Genomic DNA, 18,619 nt, shown 5'->3' with positions numbered 1-18,619 from the left:
CTTGTGAAAATGCTCCTAATAAAAGCTTAGTAGAACTCGATATTTTTTACTGCGCCGGCGCAAGCTAGTCTATCGCACTCCACCTTGGTATAGATTAGAAATCAGATGATGGGTGTTTGTCCAATTTGGTAAATAAACCAGGCATTATGTAAGCAGATTATTCAAAGCATATAATAGTTGAGTGTTTTTATAAATAATAACTTATTTGTTTGTCATTTTCAGAGTTTTAATAGGAGGAAGTTTATCAAAGATGATGCAACGTTTTTTTTTATAGAAACGTAACTGTCGGTAAAGAAGAACTCTGTTATAAATATCAGCAGATACGAACATTTTTACAAAATATTATAAGCAACGAACAGTCAATAAATTGTTCATAATGTTCATAATACAAGTTCAATCAAATTAGGTGAATCTGATGATCTTAATTAATTTAATACTTACTAATTTAATACTAAGGATAAAAAATAAGTAAGTTTTGAAATAAATTTTTTGGAATGTAAAGATTTGGTTAGAAAATGTCGTTGACATTTAGCTAGTTAATAAAAATAATTATGTACAGTCGAGAGAACCTATGTTGGCTGATTCAATAAAAGTACGTTTCAAGGGGCATGAAAATTGAAAAGTTTGGTCATGTCATAAATAATGCCTTTCGGAAAACCGATAAATGCAACATAGGATTCATAAAAAATATTTACGAATACACGTTTTAATTTCAGAGTTAATTGAAATCGATCGTTAAATTTGGCTGAGTCTTTGGAAGATTTCAATTTTGTTATTGACTGCGATAGGTATGAGTATTAGTGGATGTACAAAATACGATAGATGTGAGTTTACAAGAAAGCAATAACGGAAAGGGGCATAAATTATTTCGTGCCGAGGATAGAGCACGCGCGAGGAACCACAAAACGTACTCGACTATATTTTAATAATGCAGCGTCTAGCATGTTGGATTAGTGAAAGCGTAGTTGCAGAGGAGAAGAAAAAAAAAGATTCCATGCTGACTGGTACAAGCCGAGAAACATGTTTTCACCGTGCGAAAGTACGAGTTGGCTCGAGCTTGAGTTGTTATATATACAGGCTATATACATACATTGTTCGTATGCAAATTCCTAATACGCTTTGTTCGATTAGGCGGACAAATTTTGAAATTGAGAGCGCACGCCAAGCTGCACTGCAGAGACGGAAAAATCGAGCATCTCTCTGGCTTTTTGTCGATCCAAAAAATCCGGTGTGTTATCGCGACTGCCGCATAAATATATACGCGTATGATAAAAGCTGCAATCAAATACGCGTTCACAGTTAGTGTACGTTGGCTAAATGCGATGCTGGGCGATGTCGTTACGGGTAAATCTTATCCAGCGAATTATAAATCTTTCAAACTTTTGATTCAGTAATGGAATTATATACAAGCTGCCGAGTTTTGCGCTTTCTTTGTCGTCAATACCTTAGAGGTAAACGATTTAAGGTGTTTCCGAGCAAAGTCGGGCGTTAAACGTTAATCAAACTTGCATCGCGAGACAATAGAGAAAATCATCGGGATAATTAAGCTTTTGTTTGAAAAGAGCTGGCAGAGAATGAAAGTAGTTTCGCATGGGCGATATCGTTGGGTCGCTGATCTTTTGCAAATATTCGTATCAAAAAGCGCCTCGCGCCGCGTCAAGGAAAGAATGCCGTGTAGGAATTTTTATCCTCGCGCTGATCTATGCGAGTGCGTCGCTCGATATATCTCGAGTGCAATATACAGCAACGCAGCCGGGGCACATGTGTGTAGGAAAACAATTACCGATCCTCCGACGTTATATTCACTTTCTTCGCGCATGTATATAAAATTCGCGTACGTACGAGCGCTTATGCCAGCATATAATGCACTTGTGCGCTGTGGCGCGCGTGATTACATTTCCCAAATGGTCCCGAGCCTTCGTAAAATAATCTGCATTGTGTGTATGTGTGTGTGTGTGTTATCCGTTTCGCTTTCTGTTGCTGCTGCCGCTGTTACCGCGAGGCCACGCGTTTAGGGGCACTCGTTCGCTAATGATTATTTCCGTGCGTTGTGCAGTTACGTATAGAAAGTCGAGCGCCAACGTAGGTGGCATTTTTTCATCATCGTCGCCGTACATGCTGTATATAATATGTGTACAATTATTATTATCGAGGCGTACGTATGGAGGCACGTAGAGAGAGAGAGAGAGAGAGAGAGAGATATTACATCGAGGCTCGTCACGCGAAAGTGAATAATAACTATTATATATGTGAGCCAATGCAGCTCTCGATACACAAATACGACGCTTTCCGGTTCTGCAGCCGATACCGATACATGTATATCGCAACGTCGGTAATTGTCCGCGCTTCGATCGGGGCCCTATCTTACACATAATTGAATATCAAACTTTTAGTCGCTACCTTGGTATATGTTACGCTCGTCTGTAATATATAAGTTGCACAAATGGACATGTACGCGGCGATCGGTAATCATAAAAATCACGAGTGCTTCCAAACAGAGCCTCGTTTCGCTAAACGAATCATTTTCGAGTATCGGTTGCACAATGAAACGATATCGGCGGAAAACTGATTCGCGGCGCGCAGTAGGCAGGAAAATCGCATTCGTTTGCAAACACCAATAGACAGCCGCAACTTTGACTTTCCATCGATGCACGATTTTCGAAATAAAACCTAAGAAAAGAAGAACACATGATAAAATAAATTATCCGCGAGCTTTTTCTCTCTTACGCTAACTCGAACGACCACGTTTGAAAATGTTTTCTCGGCTAAATACAAGCCGATCTCTTTCTCTGCGTCGGGGCCGTGTAAGTGTACGTGTGTGAGTATGTGCTTCGGATCACGAGCGACAAAAGTTCGTGAATCGTTTGTCCTACATGGCTATATAATGGCCGATGTCTTGATGTAACTCGCGTACTGTATTCCTTCTCGCGTATGTGTGTCGCCGATTAAAAGCTGCCTAACGAAATCATGAACGCTTCACCGCTAGTGTTAATCGTCGAATTCGCTTATACATAGCTAAAATGAAAACAAAAAGGTTTGGGTTATTCATTATGTGTTGTCTAGATACTGCGACGCGTTATTCAGGAAGCCCCGATCCGTCGACCGTAAAATATGTATAAATATCAACCGCAAATACGAGCGTACGCGTTTTTTGGTGTTGAAAAAAAGGATCGTCGGTCAGTTGGCAGCAGCTCTCGGGGCTAGAGCGTATACGCACGAGTCGTGTCGAGCTCGATCCGTTGTCTAATTAAACATCTTGATCGCAGCCGGATATGTATATTCATGAGGTGTATTCTTTTAAAGGCGGCCGCGTGCATGTGCAGGCGTGCGTGCATGCCGAGCGTAGATCAGTCGCGCTGCTCCCTTTCTCCGGTGCGCGCGTGCAGTGCAGTGCGTGGCACATACAACACGGGTGTATTATAGCGCGCGATTTTACTTTCGTTGCTGCGCGAGACTCGTGCCGAGGAGCGCGCGACTGTCGCCCGATTTATCCCAGCTCACGCGCGTCCCGATCTCGTGCAGCATGCATCGATCAAATTGCCACGCTATATCTGTGTGCAGTACTACTCCTCGAGTGTAGTTATATGTGGCCGCTAAAAAAGCACACGTCAATGAAACAAAGTTAAGCTCGAGATGTCGTAAAAACGATGCATCCGTATTGTATGTATACATTTATAGGATAGACGCGCGGCCGAGGCAGGCAGGGGCAGGCAGACTAGCAGGAAAATACCTGAATAAGTGCTCCAACTTTTTCGCTCCCTCGCCAGCTCGCTTTGCATTCTGATCTATTCTTCTTCTCGCAGTCGCGCGCGCCTCGAGTGCATACGCTGCTGCTGCTGCTGCTGGCATCGTGCAATTTCCCTCGCTGCGCAGCCTGCAATTACGACACGGACGAACGAGTTTCAATTTTATGCCGCCATTGTAGCGGCGAAAGAAAATTGTCAAACCAGAGGAAACGCGATGTGCGCAGCCTTATCTTGATCTCGCACTGCGCGCGAGCGAAACTTTGGACGTAGCAAAAATTTGCCTCGACTTTGCGAGTCCTGTGTATTAACTGAGCGACTATAACTTTCGTTTATAGTTATTTGTACAGCGGTCGAATCTTCGGACTCGTTCGTCGATGGCGTGTGTGCATACGGTGTGTATACGAGTCACGCGGGACTAATTTTACCTGACAATCCATCGGTCCGTGTAATTTACGCCCTCGCCCGCATGCCCATGGCCCGTAGGCATTGAAACAAAGAGAATCGATCTATTCAAACGGTTCGAGGCCCCCGCACTTGGAGCCGATCCGCTCGCAATACCAAGGAAGAAGGCAGAGCTCTTTTCGTCCGTATATATACCGACTCGAACACGCGGCCGTGTGCGGCTCACAGAGCGCGCACGATTTTTCGCCGTGTCAGTAGGGCGTAGCTCGCTCCGTGTGCATTGAAACTCGCGCCCGTGCCCGCTATATACATGCGCCACAACACAGCAGCTATCCTATATGTGCACGGAATGGTTTTAATCCCTGCGAGGTGAAAGGCACATTTGTATATGTACGTGCGCATTTAATACCGCGGCTACCGTGAAATTTTACGCGCCGAGGAAAATTTGACCCTTGAGTTCTGCACCTCGTGGGCGTCGTATATCTGATCTATGAGCGTTCTGAAAAAATTACGAGCAAGTTTTGAGCACGAGAAAATCTCACAAATGTCAATTCGCTTCAATTTCAGGCGAAAAAATGTCGATGCTATCGAATAATAAACATTCATTAGCCGTTTACGTCAAATCGGTATGAATATTTATTTCTTGTACCTAAGCGCTTTTTAAAAGCATATTTCTCGACTGAGTAAAATGATCGGTCAGAGCTAAGGTCAAAGGCAATTATGCTGCTTGCGTCGATTTTTCATCTTTTTCTGTTGTGTAAAAATAACGACGATCGCCTTTACTGCCATTGGTTATCGGATCAAAGCTCGCTTGTACTTTTATTCACTGTACGTTTGTATGAACGCAAGCTCACGAAAACTGTAAATATAATTTCCCTTTGACACGTGCTAATATACATATGTCGAAGCGAAAGACTACATTCGTCATTGAATATATTTTAGCAATAAAAGCAAGCAAAAAACAACAGATCAAAGCTCAAAGGTGAAAATTAGCTATTACGCGTGATGGGTCGAGCATGCAGATCTCCAAGTCGATTTAGAGAGACATTTTGCCAAAATAGTAAATAATGTGCTTCAAGCAATTCAACGTGACATGTTGACTTTATATTATATATCACATCACAGTGTTTTGGAGCTTCTCGGTGACTCGGCAATTACAAGTTTTACTCCGAGACGAGATTTTATTGTATATTTCTATATGTAGACGATAACGCGCTAAAATCGCGGTAAAATTAACTCGCACTCGCTGCGGAGTTGCGCCTTGTAAACGCAGACGACCTTTTTAATGACTCAGCTCGGCTCGCGAGGTCTTTTTCTTCAGCGAAATGACGAAAAGCCATAATACGAGCTTCGAGTTTTACTGCTCTTGATTGTTATACACACAACAGTACAAACTTGGAGGCGGCGAGTGTTGAGTTTTGGTGCGGTTTCAAAAACAAGAGCAGGAATTAAAAGCGGCGCTTTATCATTTATTTGTCCAGATAGAATTGTTAGTTTTGAAAAGTGCTTTACACAATGGTCACGCGCCCATTTGGAAGCATGGATGTGTGGTAGGTGACGCACTTTGTCCATATGAATTTACGCTACCATACGCAAGTAGATAAAATTACTCTAATCGATAAGCGTATTTTGAAAAAATCTCGCTGCGATAACTTCTCTCGCTTGACCGTGACTCGACGAGCCCACAACAGAAACACGTGAATCTGTCATCGACGAGTTCGGCGAACGGCCACGCGCAAACCCACGCATTAATTTATTTGCGTCATTTCTGATTGAGATGTGTAACCATCGTCGAAAACTATAAGTGAATTTCGCGCGTTACATTTATTTCACGCGTAAATTCACGCACGGACTATTGACATCGTAAATGTAAAATCTGTTACGATTGTCCTGCAGCGCGCAAAATGTATAACTCTCGACTGCTATGTCGTTTGCGGATATATTGTGTATACGTCATCCTCGGTGATAAATCAAAGGTAATTCGAGTTGCTTTACGAGCCGAGACGTTTTCTTGGCGGCCGCACGCATCGCCTAAGCGAAGTTGCACTATGTCGTGCTACACATTCTGTCGCCCATAGACCAGTCACATCTCTTTTTCGCTTCGTTTCGATTCTGCTAATTGTCAATTTATTCGCATCCCTCTCGCAACGAGTAAGAGATCTTTGATGAGATTTATTCAGGTGCGGAGAGAAAAGAGTCGATATATCGAGAGCACATCATTGTAAAAGCTCGTTTACGATGCATAAATAATGCTACAACTATTATGTTGTATAGGCAGGTAGAGAGAGCTGCAGCTAACGAGTGATAAATAAATTCGTCAGTTTGAAAATAATATGGTAATATGGTATAGAGAAAAGGAGGGCAACCTTAAGAGAGAGAGAGAGAGAGAGAAGAAAAATCCTCGCTGCGGATTGTCTGGCGCTGTGTGTGTGTGTGTGTGTGTGTGTGTGTGTGTGTGTGTACTTGTGCGTGCAGTCGGCGTGTACCATGCTGTACGGTGGCCCGCGCGCGCGGAAAACAATACGCGTCTAGCGAGAGAAAGTCCGTGGCAAGGTGTTATTATGCACTTTCGAAGATAAAGAAGCTTCTTCCGTAGAGGAGAATATCAGCCTTGGCGGCTGCGGCAATGCACAAAACGCGATCTCGGCAAGTATACTATACGGGCGCAGTGCGCGATGACGTGCCTCAACGTATACAGCACGAAGCCCCGAGTTTTATTCTTCGTTCTCGCGGCGGCCTGCGGAGAATTAGCGAGCGATCGGGGCAAGAGGGTGAGACAGAAAAGATTGAGAAAAAGAGAGAAATTAGCTGGACGTATACACGCGCCCACCTTTGCGCTGCCCCGGACGATCGCACGCTATACACACACACACACACACTAAGACTCGCACGTATACGTTTATATCGGCGATAATCGCTTGAGCGGCCTTCCACGCGATCGTCTGCATACGTCGATCCTCGCGCGTTTACATTATTTCCGACCAGGAGAGAACGAAACGTCTCCTTTTTTTTCTCTCTCTCTCTCTCTCTCTCTCTCTCTTATAACTCAAGCTCTCGAGACTCTGGGAGAGTTAAAGGTTGGTGCTTGCGCACGATCAAAGAAAATGGCTTTTGCACAAAGCGATCGATTAGATGATTGTTCCAAAGGCGAGAACACCCCCGAGTCGGATACAGTCGCTGGCACGCGCTCGATAATGACAGTTTCGTCGTGAAGATGCTCTAGCCACCCGTGGACCCACGAAAATGCTATACCGAAGCTGCGCGCTCGCATTATATCCCGAGCCGAGTACGTATAGTCGCCGTAGTATAAAGCGCGAGAGAGTCCGCGCTATCTTTCCCTCGAGATTTTCCCGCGGATCGCTATCTTTTGTGCCTTCTATATGTATACGCAGTATACAGTATAGCTGTAGCGCACAGGTGCTGCGCGCTCGTCGTCGACACGATTTTTTCCTCTTTATTTAAAAAAAAAAAACTGCATGCGCGTCGCGCGAGAGATTGCGTGAAAGTTTCCTCCGCGCGTATACACGAGTGCGCGCAGCCGTCTATATCTGTATTTGCGAGCGTACTCTCATACACGAGGATCGGGAGAAAGCACACACTTATAGCAGCCGATCGATCGATCGATCGATTTTCGAGCCGTGCACACAAAGATCGTCCGCGCGTGATGATGATGCGGTGCGTGATCTGACATGCAAAAATTTCATCCGTATACGTGTGTGTGTGTGTGTGTGTGTACTGTGTATTGGTGCGTGCGCGCGAGGATTCCGTGAGCGATCCGAGCTTAGGCAGTAATTTGAGCGAATGATCGCTCATCGATTATATGGCTGTGGTGCGCGTGGTATATAGAGTCGAAGGGCAAGAAGCAGCAAGGCACGTTCTTGTGCCTGCGTGCGTGAGTGCTCCGCAGCGTACATCGAATATGATCGTGACCATGTCATTGACGACTCGATATTTGTTTTCGAGAAATTCGATAAACGTACCTAGCTATGCAAAAGCACCAAAATTAAGCGGCTTTTTCACTTCCATCTCTTTCTCTTACTGTATGTTTCCCCATTCTTGACTACTTTCCCTTAGACTATGGCTAATTTATTCAGCCTTTTACAAAAAAAAACAAAGAAAATAGATAAAAGTATCTGTTTTATCGATAGACATCACCGCAGCTTTATAAAACGATTGATTTATATGGTACTTGAATCGTAGAGAACTATTAACCTTACGAAAAAAACGAAATAAAAGAAGCCATATTTATTTCAGCAACATCTCAACACCGATTTAGAGATAGTGTAGACCAATTTCCAACAGTCATTTTTCACAAGTTTGATCTAGTTTACAAATATTTAAACCAAATTGTCCTGTGATGGTCCTATGGTTCAAAATATCTTATCGAGCCCATCACTGAGAGCTTTTTGGCAGAGGAGGCAAAGTGAAAAATATTTCCAGCTACAGACTTTCTACATTGAAAATGTAATTGCATGGGGGATAATTGCTGTCCTTTATTTTTTAACGAAAGGACGCTACGCTAACCTTCTCCAATAAACATTGGAGATTGAATGTCCCGTAGCTAGGACGCAACATTGCAACCAATCGAAATAAATTTCAATTCTGTTGGTGACTCTTGGCTTTTACAGATTCTTGGTTTCCAAATATATTGTTATGTAATGTTGAACGGATTAAATTATAAAAAATTCAGCAGTTTTCTGGCACATTCTTGGTGTGTAAACATCTCTAAAAATCTAGCCAAAACATAATTTTGCACTAACCGCGTCGAGGTTACCTTATGGAACACACGTAAGGCCGTGTAATACCTGCGCCGTAAGAAATCGCGCGACCGATGTTGTCTGCATTATTATAAGAGCTGGCGCGAAACCGAGACGTACATACATAATATCGTCGCCCAAGCGCAAAAACTGCATTAATAAACTCGAGTGGCAAAAACGTGCCTTAGTCCTATCCTTTTAACCTAGGATCTATCCTTTTAACATGGAACTAAGGCGCGTTTTTGCCACTCGAGTTTATAATAAAGCGATTTTGCGACTATAATATACTCCCCGTATATCGTATATAGTATGTCTGTTGTTTCGCAATGATTTCTGAAAATGCACAAGTTCGCGAGAGCAGGATTTTCGGCAGCAGCAGCAGCAGCGCCGGAGTTGCCGCACGCGACCTACACGTACACGACACACAAAGAGGCTGTAGCTATAACAATATCGCGCGCCAGACCGTTAGTTCGCGCTCTCTTATATAGCGAACAATAAAGTGCATAGTTGTATTCAAACTCGCGCTCTATTATTCTCCACACACACATACACACACTCACACACACGTGTAAAGAGCGTATATATGTATGTAAGCCAGACTGCATTATAATAGGCAGGTTCGGAGAACATTATACTTTTTTGTCCGCGCAGTTTTTCGCACTTACGAAATTTGGCCGTTTTTCCGGGTAATTTTGAATCTCGCAAGAGCAACCGCAGCTTCGACTCTTGCAAAAGCCTTTCGTGCGGCCTTCTTTCTTTTGTTTCAGTTTTTATTTTATCCAAATTATTACTCCTAGTTTAAAATATCGAGCGAAAAAAACACACGAGAGTAAAGTAACGTACGAGCTATGAATGGTATAGTCGAGCAAGTACCTTGGAAGTCCGTTGAAAAGTCCATGGACAAAAATACGCCTCCCGAACACTCCCTTCTCCGCGTGTCACGTTCGCTGATCCGCAACTTTATAAAGACACACTCGTGTCTCACCATCAGGCTGAACTCTGGTTCGAAGTATATTTTCATCGGCCTAGCAAAAAATTATACCTTTTTTCGTCCGGATACCAAAACATCGTTTCTTAATCAGCCTCTTATTGCTACGATAATTCAAGGACTGATTGAAATGAAAATGATATGAACTCAATAATGAAAAGCAACTCGATGAAATTTCGAGAAAAAACTGTGTCTTCGATTCGAGTCTTTGCTAGCGCTTCGAATATACGAGGCACGTTTTCTGCTTTGCGCTCGGATAAGCAAGCACTCGCCGTGCGAGCAGATTGTAATGCCCCGCGCGCTAGCGCCACGCCGCGGCGAAATTTTGCGCCGCGACAAACCTCGAGCGAGTCGCGAGAGCTGCGCTGCGCTGCCTGCCTGGCCGAGCCTCGCCTCTCGGCCTCCTCCTCAGTCCAACTCGAGCTGCCGAGTGCATCGGTCCGTAAGCACGTCGCCGTTGCCGTCGCCGCCGCCGCCACCGTCTGTCGCGAGTCGTTTTTGCTGAAACTTTATGACGTTCGCTTTGCATTTCTCCTTATTAGATACGTACTATTCGTTCCGAGCCTTCGTGCATCCGAATTCGTTCGTGGAGTGTTGATAAAAGAAAAGAAAATTCTAGTGCTTGCGACGAGACTGCGAGGCCAAAGTGTGAATATTTTCGTTGTGCTTTGAAAAAGAGAAAAGCGGCTGGATTTTACTGTCTTTTTTTCTCTCTCTCGTATAAAGTATAAAAAAGTGAGTGTGCGTTGAAAAAGAATAGATGTAAGCATCGAGCGAGCAGTGAGAGTAGGCAAAGCAAAGAGCGCAGGGCCAATACGGAGAGAGGAGCGTGTGCAAGGTGCCTCTGCGCACTGCACTTTGGATGCTGCGCCAGAGGCTATAAGCGCACAGCACACGCATTTGCACGCGAGCTCGCAAAAAAAGCGTATATGTACACATACGCACACGAGCTCCGTGACGCGAGTGCCGACCGCTGCTATTACTACTGCTAGTATCTACTACTTTTGTTGCTTCTGCTGCTGCTGTCGATGTTGTACTACAACGTATCGTGATTCCATGCTAGTTTGTGTTGTATACGAGTATACACGCGTTTATAGGCCGACTCAGTCGTTGGCCTCTCACGTTCATTCGACTAAACAGTGTTGAGAGAAATAATAATAATACAACGACGACGGTGTTTCGTGCTGAAGGGGCCGCGCGCGGGTTTCGCGAGTGATGATTTTCGGCGATTTTTTCGACGTTACGATTTTGTAAAGATTCTCTCTCCTCCGTAGCTGGAGCCCTGAGCATCGAGCAGTCGCCTCGACACCATCTTCGACTTGAACAGCGCGCAGACTAAACAAAAGGTGAGCGCAGCGTAAATTCGGCAGAGTTCGTGTGATCGGATGTTGTCGTTGCAGACATGTAGTGTACCATGATAAATATACATCCCGATCGATTTACTCGATTTTAGCGTATACGTTTGACTCGCCAAGTTTCAGCAAAGCTCCAATATTAAGAATGGAAGCGCGACGCGTGCTCCGTGCGTAGAATAAAAAAGTGTGATGTGCAAAAATAGATTCGTCGTTACGAACACATCTATATATTTTCATGCGCAATGTTTGTGTGTACGCGTATTATATATATTATACACATGCTTATACACAACACAGGCACACACACAGTACATACACTGATACACACTCACACACATGTAGCCATATAGGTGTATGTATTTCGTAGAACGAGTTGAACGTTCCCTCTCTTCGTATAAGTATATTCGCTCGGTCTCGCAGATCTCTTCTCTTCTGGACCCGGTGTAGATATACTACTACTGCTACTCATGCGAATGTGTCTGTTTCAATGCATGTGTATGTGTGGGTACTGTGTGTGTGTGTATGTGCGTAGGTTATTGGCTCCACTACGTATATATTCAAGCGCGACGTTGTGTACCGCGCCGCCGCTGTGTGTCTTGGCTTTTGAGCATTAGAGAGAAAGAGAATAAAAGAGAATGTCTTTTATTCTCGAGTCTATGTGTGTGAATGTCGCTCCTAAAAGAAAGACACACGAAGAGAGAGAGAGAGAATTCGCCGTCACATCGGTGTAGGCACGGAATATTCGCGCGAGCTACACACTTCACAACTGTTACACACGAAATTTTTTGCAAAAGTCAAGCAGAAATCAAAATCGAATAAGAAAAAAATCGATCGACTGCTTATCAGCAAAAGCATAAACATATAATAACAATATCATGAGCTCGCGGAATGCACTAAATACGAAACGCGCGCGCGCTGACTCGCAGCTGTGCACGCGCACTTTTGCAAATAACAAACAACGTGTTCAATGTGCGCTATATTAATGTACGTATATAAGTATATCGTCGATTGTTGCTGACGCAATGCAAAAAAATGCAACAATCGCCGTCTCGCATACCAGTCCCGTGGAATATACATATTATATCAATTAAAAAAATCTCCAGCGCACGTGTGTGTCGAGAGCGAGATGAGTCACCTGTGGCGGTATCGGTGCGCGGATAAGTTAGCCGCGCCGCAGAGAGACGGAAACGCGCATTGCCGTTCGAATCCTTATCAAAGCCATGTATCGGCCGATCGATTATTTTTCCATTCGATCGGTAAAATATAAGTCGAAAGCTGGCAATAATAATAAAGCATCGGCACGGCGCTGAAGGAGTAGGAGGGAAGAGTATCGATTGCTTCCTCTCTCTCTCTCGCTCTCGGTCGAAATCAAACTTTCCATCGCGTGGCAACGGAACACCTCGCATGCCCCCCCGTATACGAGCGGGGGGCAGTTCTCTTTAAGCCGCATCATAGGATACTCCGCGCTCGCTGATATTCGACTCTGCGCGATGCACAGGTGAGCCACGACGAGCTCTCGACTGAAACCCGGCCGTCTGTCCGTCCGTCCGTGTGCGACGTACGTATATATGCGGTATAGACTGGCGTATGTGTAGCGAACAAAGGAGGCACAGCTTGCAAAGAATGCGCATTTCGTTGGCAAAAAAAAGAGCATCCAAGAATGACAGCGATACTCGAGGAGATTCACGGAGACGCTTTTAGCCGTGCGCGCACTATATACCGGCTGACGATGCCTCTTTTTGCATGACTAAGATTTTGTATACATGTACGACGACGCATGCGGCTCTGCCAGTATATGAAAATCATCGACGAGACTCTCTATTATACCATTTTCTTGTTTCTTCGTTATTTTCATTGGCTCGGGAACTTTTCCTTGTCTACGGTGCCGCGATGTGTTCGCGGCAGAAATTCGTCTGCTCTTACACGAGCTCATCCGAAGCGAATGTTCATAACGTCGATTCACAAATCAAATAATCGAAATCTCACTCCTCTACGTTATATAAAGTGGAGTCCGTGCGTACGTGCAGCAATAGACCCAGTAGAGTAGCGGCGACAGTCGACTATATAATATAGGAATTTCGAGCCACCTTTGCGCGCGCAATGTCTATTTCCATCTCGGCCGTTTCGGACTCGACGTGCGTGTATGTGTGCATGTGCGCGCCTACTCTCGGCTGCCGCTGCTGCTGCTGCTCTCGCTCGTATATATGCCCATCATTAGAGGCCTCTCATACTTGAAAGGAGAGAAGCAGCAGCCAAGCTCGGACGCGCAGACTAGAGTAGGGACGCGCTCGTCGACGCATTTCGTTCTCGTGCTCGCCTAGAGAAGGGATTGGCGAATTATTGAAATTGCTGCGTTCGAACGAAGCTACCGTTTTTGCTGCTGCTGCTTCTCCTTCTGCTTCTTCCAACTATTCCAACTAATCGAGCTTTTCGCCTTTCGAACGCACACTCGACTTTACGAGTGTTTATATGCGTACGCACGCACGCGCGCGCGCGACTATATACAATGCAGGCCACGAAAACGGAGCTTTGACGCGAGAGAATAAAACGAAGCATCCGAGCATGTGAGAAACTCGACTGATTTAAACCCTTTTAGCCAGAATCTGTCTCAAAAGTCTCGAAGCGTGCTTGTTACTCGAGTCGTTGGACACGACTGACTTGAACCTCTCGCGTCTTTAAAAATTTACCAGTAACTTTCAATCGCGCCTCACTTTGAGCTACATCACTTTTGTACAAGCAGAGACCTTAACCTTATATTTGAATCAAAGGTCGGGTATTCGCAGCTTGCGATGAAAAAAAATTATATACTTGGTAAGCGCGAATAAATATTTTGACCAATTACTCACAGCGAGGCTGTGGGCGATGTATAAAATTACGTCTCGAATCCTGAAATTCGACAAGGTCAAATGCAGAGAAACGAAAGCAAGCCTTCTGGATCTGCTTAGACTCGTGTACCTGCGTACACCGAACGTTGTATGTGTGTGTATTATAATTATGATCGGTCGTGTGTTGTTGCCGATGGAAACTTGGCGCGTGAGGAACATACAAGACCGGTTGTCGTTAAGAGAGCAGCAGCAGCAGCAACAGCTTGGCTACATTAAGATAGATCATTTTCGAGCAAAAGACGCTCGAGAGCTATGCGCTGTACATATATACGCGAGCGAGCGCGGACATTGGAATGCCGTTGGGACACGTTTTTAATCGTGATTATGTCGAAAAAAATCCGCGCTATATATCGCATAAACGTCTGTGTGTATGCAGGGAAAAAGTCGATCTAGACGATTATCGGTTTGTTTTTAAAATGCTCAAATTCAGAATATTGATAGATTGGCTCGGGATACCGGAACTTGCTGCTGCTCTACGCGTAACGAATGAGTCTTTTTTTCTCGCTATCACAATGTTCGAGCCATTATTAATGCTTTGCACATGTAAGATAACGCGTCGTTTTACATTATCTAAAAAGCTTCAATTGCTTTTCACACCTTATTCGAGCATCGATCCTAAAACGTGTGTAACGTATTTTCTTAACCGATACAGTTCTTTTCAGGTTGCAGTTTCGCAACGGCTCGAAACTCGTTTGACTATAAATAAGGAGAAAAAAAACGCATTTGTGTTTAAACGACGTTAAATAAATCGTTGATTGAACCTGTTGATATGATTTTTTTTTCTCAACCATAAAAGTGTTTGATTATTTTAAAGTTCGTTCAACTCTCGGGCTATTCTCGATGTCTCTTATCTTGGCATCGCATTGGCAGTAAAATTAAAATTTGTCGTCGCGAATCTAGCATCTCGGAGACAATCGATTCGAGGCAAAAACGTAATTTTATGCTCGGCGCAGCTTCGTCATGCGTGCGTGTATACAGCCGATCGTGTTGCTGCGCGCTATGCGCCGCCTCGACTCGAGGTCAAGTATATAGCTGTCGCTACGCATATTCATAATCCTTTAAAAAATATTCCCCATAATGAGCGGAGCTTATAAGCCTAGAAACTGTCATCCACGGCAGGAGGAAGAAAAAAAAGCCCATACATAATCTCTCGGGACACTGTAACGCGTAGGATACACAATAATAACGGGCCTAGGCTCGCGCGCACGCGCGTCTGTTTATTGCGCAACAGGAGGCCGAATTATCGTCGCGCGCTTGCGTGCACGCGATCCGCCAGCTCCCTTTTAAACCGAATATATGTATGCCTCTTGGATTTTTCAAACGGAAAAAAGTACGTAGGTTTGCAGTATATTCTACGCAGTTTTATACAATGTATTACGAGCGTCGAACAAACGTGTTTGTGTCGTATATTTGTGAGAGTGTACGCATACTACGCACGGCGATGGCTGCTGCTGCTGTTGCACGCGCTAACACGCAGTGGACGAATATTTTGCTAATGCAAGATGTAAAACAAGTTGGCGGTATAACATATTCGGTTGACAAATAGCGTTTGCTCTCAATGTGACTTTGATCGTTTAATTAGATTGGCCGCGGCCTGCGCAGGCTGAGATCGACCCGCAACTATACATGTGAAATGTCTTATAAGCGCGCCAATGATAAGCGCGCTGCTGGTGCTTAGTAGCTTGATTAGCCGATAGGCATAAATTAAATAAGTCATTGTAATAATTTGCGAATATCTAATGGCGCGCAAAGGCCATTTGCGATTGCCGCTAACGTATTTTTCTCTTTCCCTTTTTTTTTACCGCCGAACACGGATAAGATAGTGATTTCATAATACGCGCTGGCTTCTGTTTAGTTGCCGAAGACTTGACGGCTAATTAAAAGCCAATCGATAATGTCATTTGCTTTGACTTTGATCTCGAGCAATTTTTCACTCTTGAACGAGTGTCAACAGTGAGATTCCGAAAGAAAAAGAAAGGCACATTAAATCGACGTTATCGATGCGAACGATAAGGTATATACGCGTCACATTATCTTTACAACTACCGAGTGAATTCCTCGAGACGGGCGGCTTTCATAATTCGCAAATATAAATCAATTAGGTTGGTAGACCGAGCAAATATGTACTTTACTGCTTCGAACTGGTCTAGAAATAAAAAACTAATATCGCGTATAGTAATGTATGATTCGCTCATGGAGCTTGTGCATTACGACGATCATTGCATAATGCCAAGAGAAACATTCCGGAACAATTACGAAGATGCTCCATCGTCCGTCATGTCGTAATTATCTTCGTCGATCGTCTCTCGCTCATTCAATTTGTTTGGTACAAGAGAGAGAGAGAGAGAGAGAGAGAAACAGCGTAACGTATTATCGCTGGTTGTTATTATTACAGAGGCCGCGCCGTGCGCCTCCTCGATGCTGCAGTTGAGCGATAAATGGCCCGGCAGGAATTTATGTACGCGTGCCTTCTTCGATCGATTGTGTATGCTTGGTACGCCAATGAAAGAAAACCAAAAAAAAAAGTAAGTCACCCGCCCACGTACGCCTGAGTAATTGTGAATCCCAATAATGTACTTCTTATCGTTCAGCGATGCATCGCGAGCGCGCGCAGCCGAGATTCCTTCTCTCTTGTGTGTGCGTGTTTTTTTTCTTGCCTTGCGCTCTATACAGGAGAAAGGTCAGGACATAGCGAGGGCCGAGGCAAAAAATGCGTAATATATCCTACATCGTTTGGCGTACGGTACGCGTCCGAATGTTCGATACGTGTACCTACCTACTTTTTTCTTCCGCACTCGGACATTTTACGTGTGTGGCGCATGCTCATTGTTGGCCGAATGAGAGTTTATGGTACGGAAGAATTATGCACTGCATTGAGAGGCTGATTTTTCGGAAACCACTCGAGGTTAATTCAATTATTTACGCGAAAAAGACGGCTAATGATTGATTTGACAAGTCCAGGTGTGAAAGAAACTCGTTTCGACTCTTCAAATGCCTCAAAAATTATTACCTTTTCGATAATCATTTTATTTATAGGGACATTTTTTTCTGCTCTAACAGAGTACATCATTTTAGAATCTCTTAGCCACATTAAGTAGGCCGCAGAGCAGAGGTCGGTCAACGAACTGCTTCATTAACAATTTGCACCCATACAAATGGAGCTCAAAGTAGACTCAAGAAAATATGCAACAGTTCAAACTGACCTCTCATCTTCTTCTCTACGCTTTTCATCATCTTCATAGTGTTGGTCATCGTGTTCTTTTCTTTTTCGACCATTTGTGGCTCTTTTTTCCTCGACTCATTTCTAACGTCAAAAGAAAAGTCTGCGCTTCGACTCGGGACTCGTCGTAGTTTTGTACGCTCTTTTCCCTCTCTCTCTCTCTCTCTCTTTCTCGTTCAACGAAAGAAAAAGGGGCTGCCTGTCTAACGGCATGATGCACTTTTTCAGGCGCCTGTGTAAAAAATTCTTTACGCTCCTCTTCGGTCGCCATCGTCTCTTTTTGAATGCGCCAAAGCGCTAATTTTTTTTTTAATTTCATCCAAATGATATTCAATTAAACGCGGAAGTATTTTTTACTCTTCGCTGGCATTGCTAGGTTATAATATTGTGTTCAATGCGTTCTGTATTATACCAAGCAGATAAGGAAGATTCGCACGTTATCGGTTTGTAAATTAGAATTGAATTAAAAAAATAATGAAATGAACTCTTGTTATCAAGGAAATGAGAAATCTATGATTCCGTGTGACTTTGCTAAAAACAAGACATGTACATATTGCTCATTTATATAATGCTAATTATATTAAGAAGATTTCTAATGTCTTCTGATATTTCCTATTATGTTAAAAAATTTTGGAAAATCTTGTGATTTTTGGTGTTCTATTCTAGATGAGAACTCGTTCTTAGCAAATTGACACTAAAGCAACAAACAAAGTTGAATATTTTTCAAGAAAGTTCAGTAAAGGAAAACTTTTGAGCGTACAAAATTAAAAAGGTTTTACTTAGCGACAAACCAAACAATTAAAATTACCTCTTGGCCCAATTTTACCGATCGTCGCAGTTCTGTTTCGTTAAAAATTTCTTGGCGATAGATTTATGAATCTCGGGCGAGCGAACCGAGTAGTAGTCAGTTTCGACCTCGATAAGTCCTTTTAACAGTGGAAGAAAAACAAAAGAATTAACGGCAGTCGTCTAAATGTTCTTTTTGGCACTTCATTAAACCGTTAAGACAAGCCTGTGGACTAGCTTCAAGAAAAAAAACTACGTATCGAAAGTCAGCCGAATAACTGCAATATATCATCATACGAAGTACGCGCATAGTTCGACGAATAAAAAAAGTAAAGATAGCAACGCGCAATTTTAATTGTCTTTCGCGTTGAGGAATGTAAATGAAAAAGAAAAACAAGTATCAATTAACAACAGAAACAACAACAACAACGACGAAAGACATTTGAAATCGACTAAATCCAACACCAGAGTCGGATAGTC

The 18,619-nt window shown here is 43.7% G+C and overlaps 1 protein-coding gene across 3 annotated transcripts in view; it reads left to right on the top strand.

Annotated features, from left to right (window-relative positions):
- Positions 1 to 10,322: 10,322 nt before the first annotated feature.
- LOC106650567 overlaps positions 10,323 to 18,619 on the top strand; it is a 101,827-nt gene continuing 93,530 nt past the window's right edge. For all 3 annotated transcript variants that reach the window (XM_023461717.1, XM_023461716.1, XM_014368654.2), the window contains exon 1: positions 10,323 to 11,239. The gene's annotated coding sequence lies outside the window, so the exon portion shown is untranslated. The remainder of the gene's footprint in view (positions 11,240 to 18,619) is intronic.

Source organism: Trichogramma pretiosum, unplaced genomic scaffold (assembly GCF_000599845.2).
Source record: "Trichogramma pretiosum strain Unisexual culture from Peru unplaced genomic scaffold, Tpre_2.0 scaffold4, whole genome shotgun sequence".
NCBI classification, from domain to species: Eukaryota; Metazoa; Arthropoda; class Insecta; order Hymenoptera; family Trichogrammatidae; genus Trichogramma; species Trichogramma pretiosum.
This window is presented reverse-complemented; position numbering and strand designations above follow the sequence as displayed.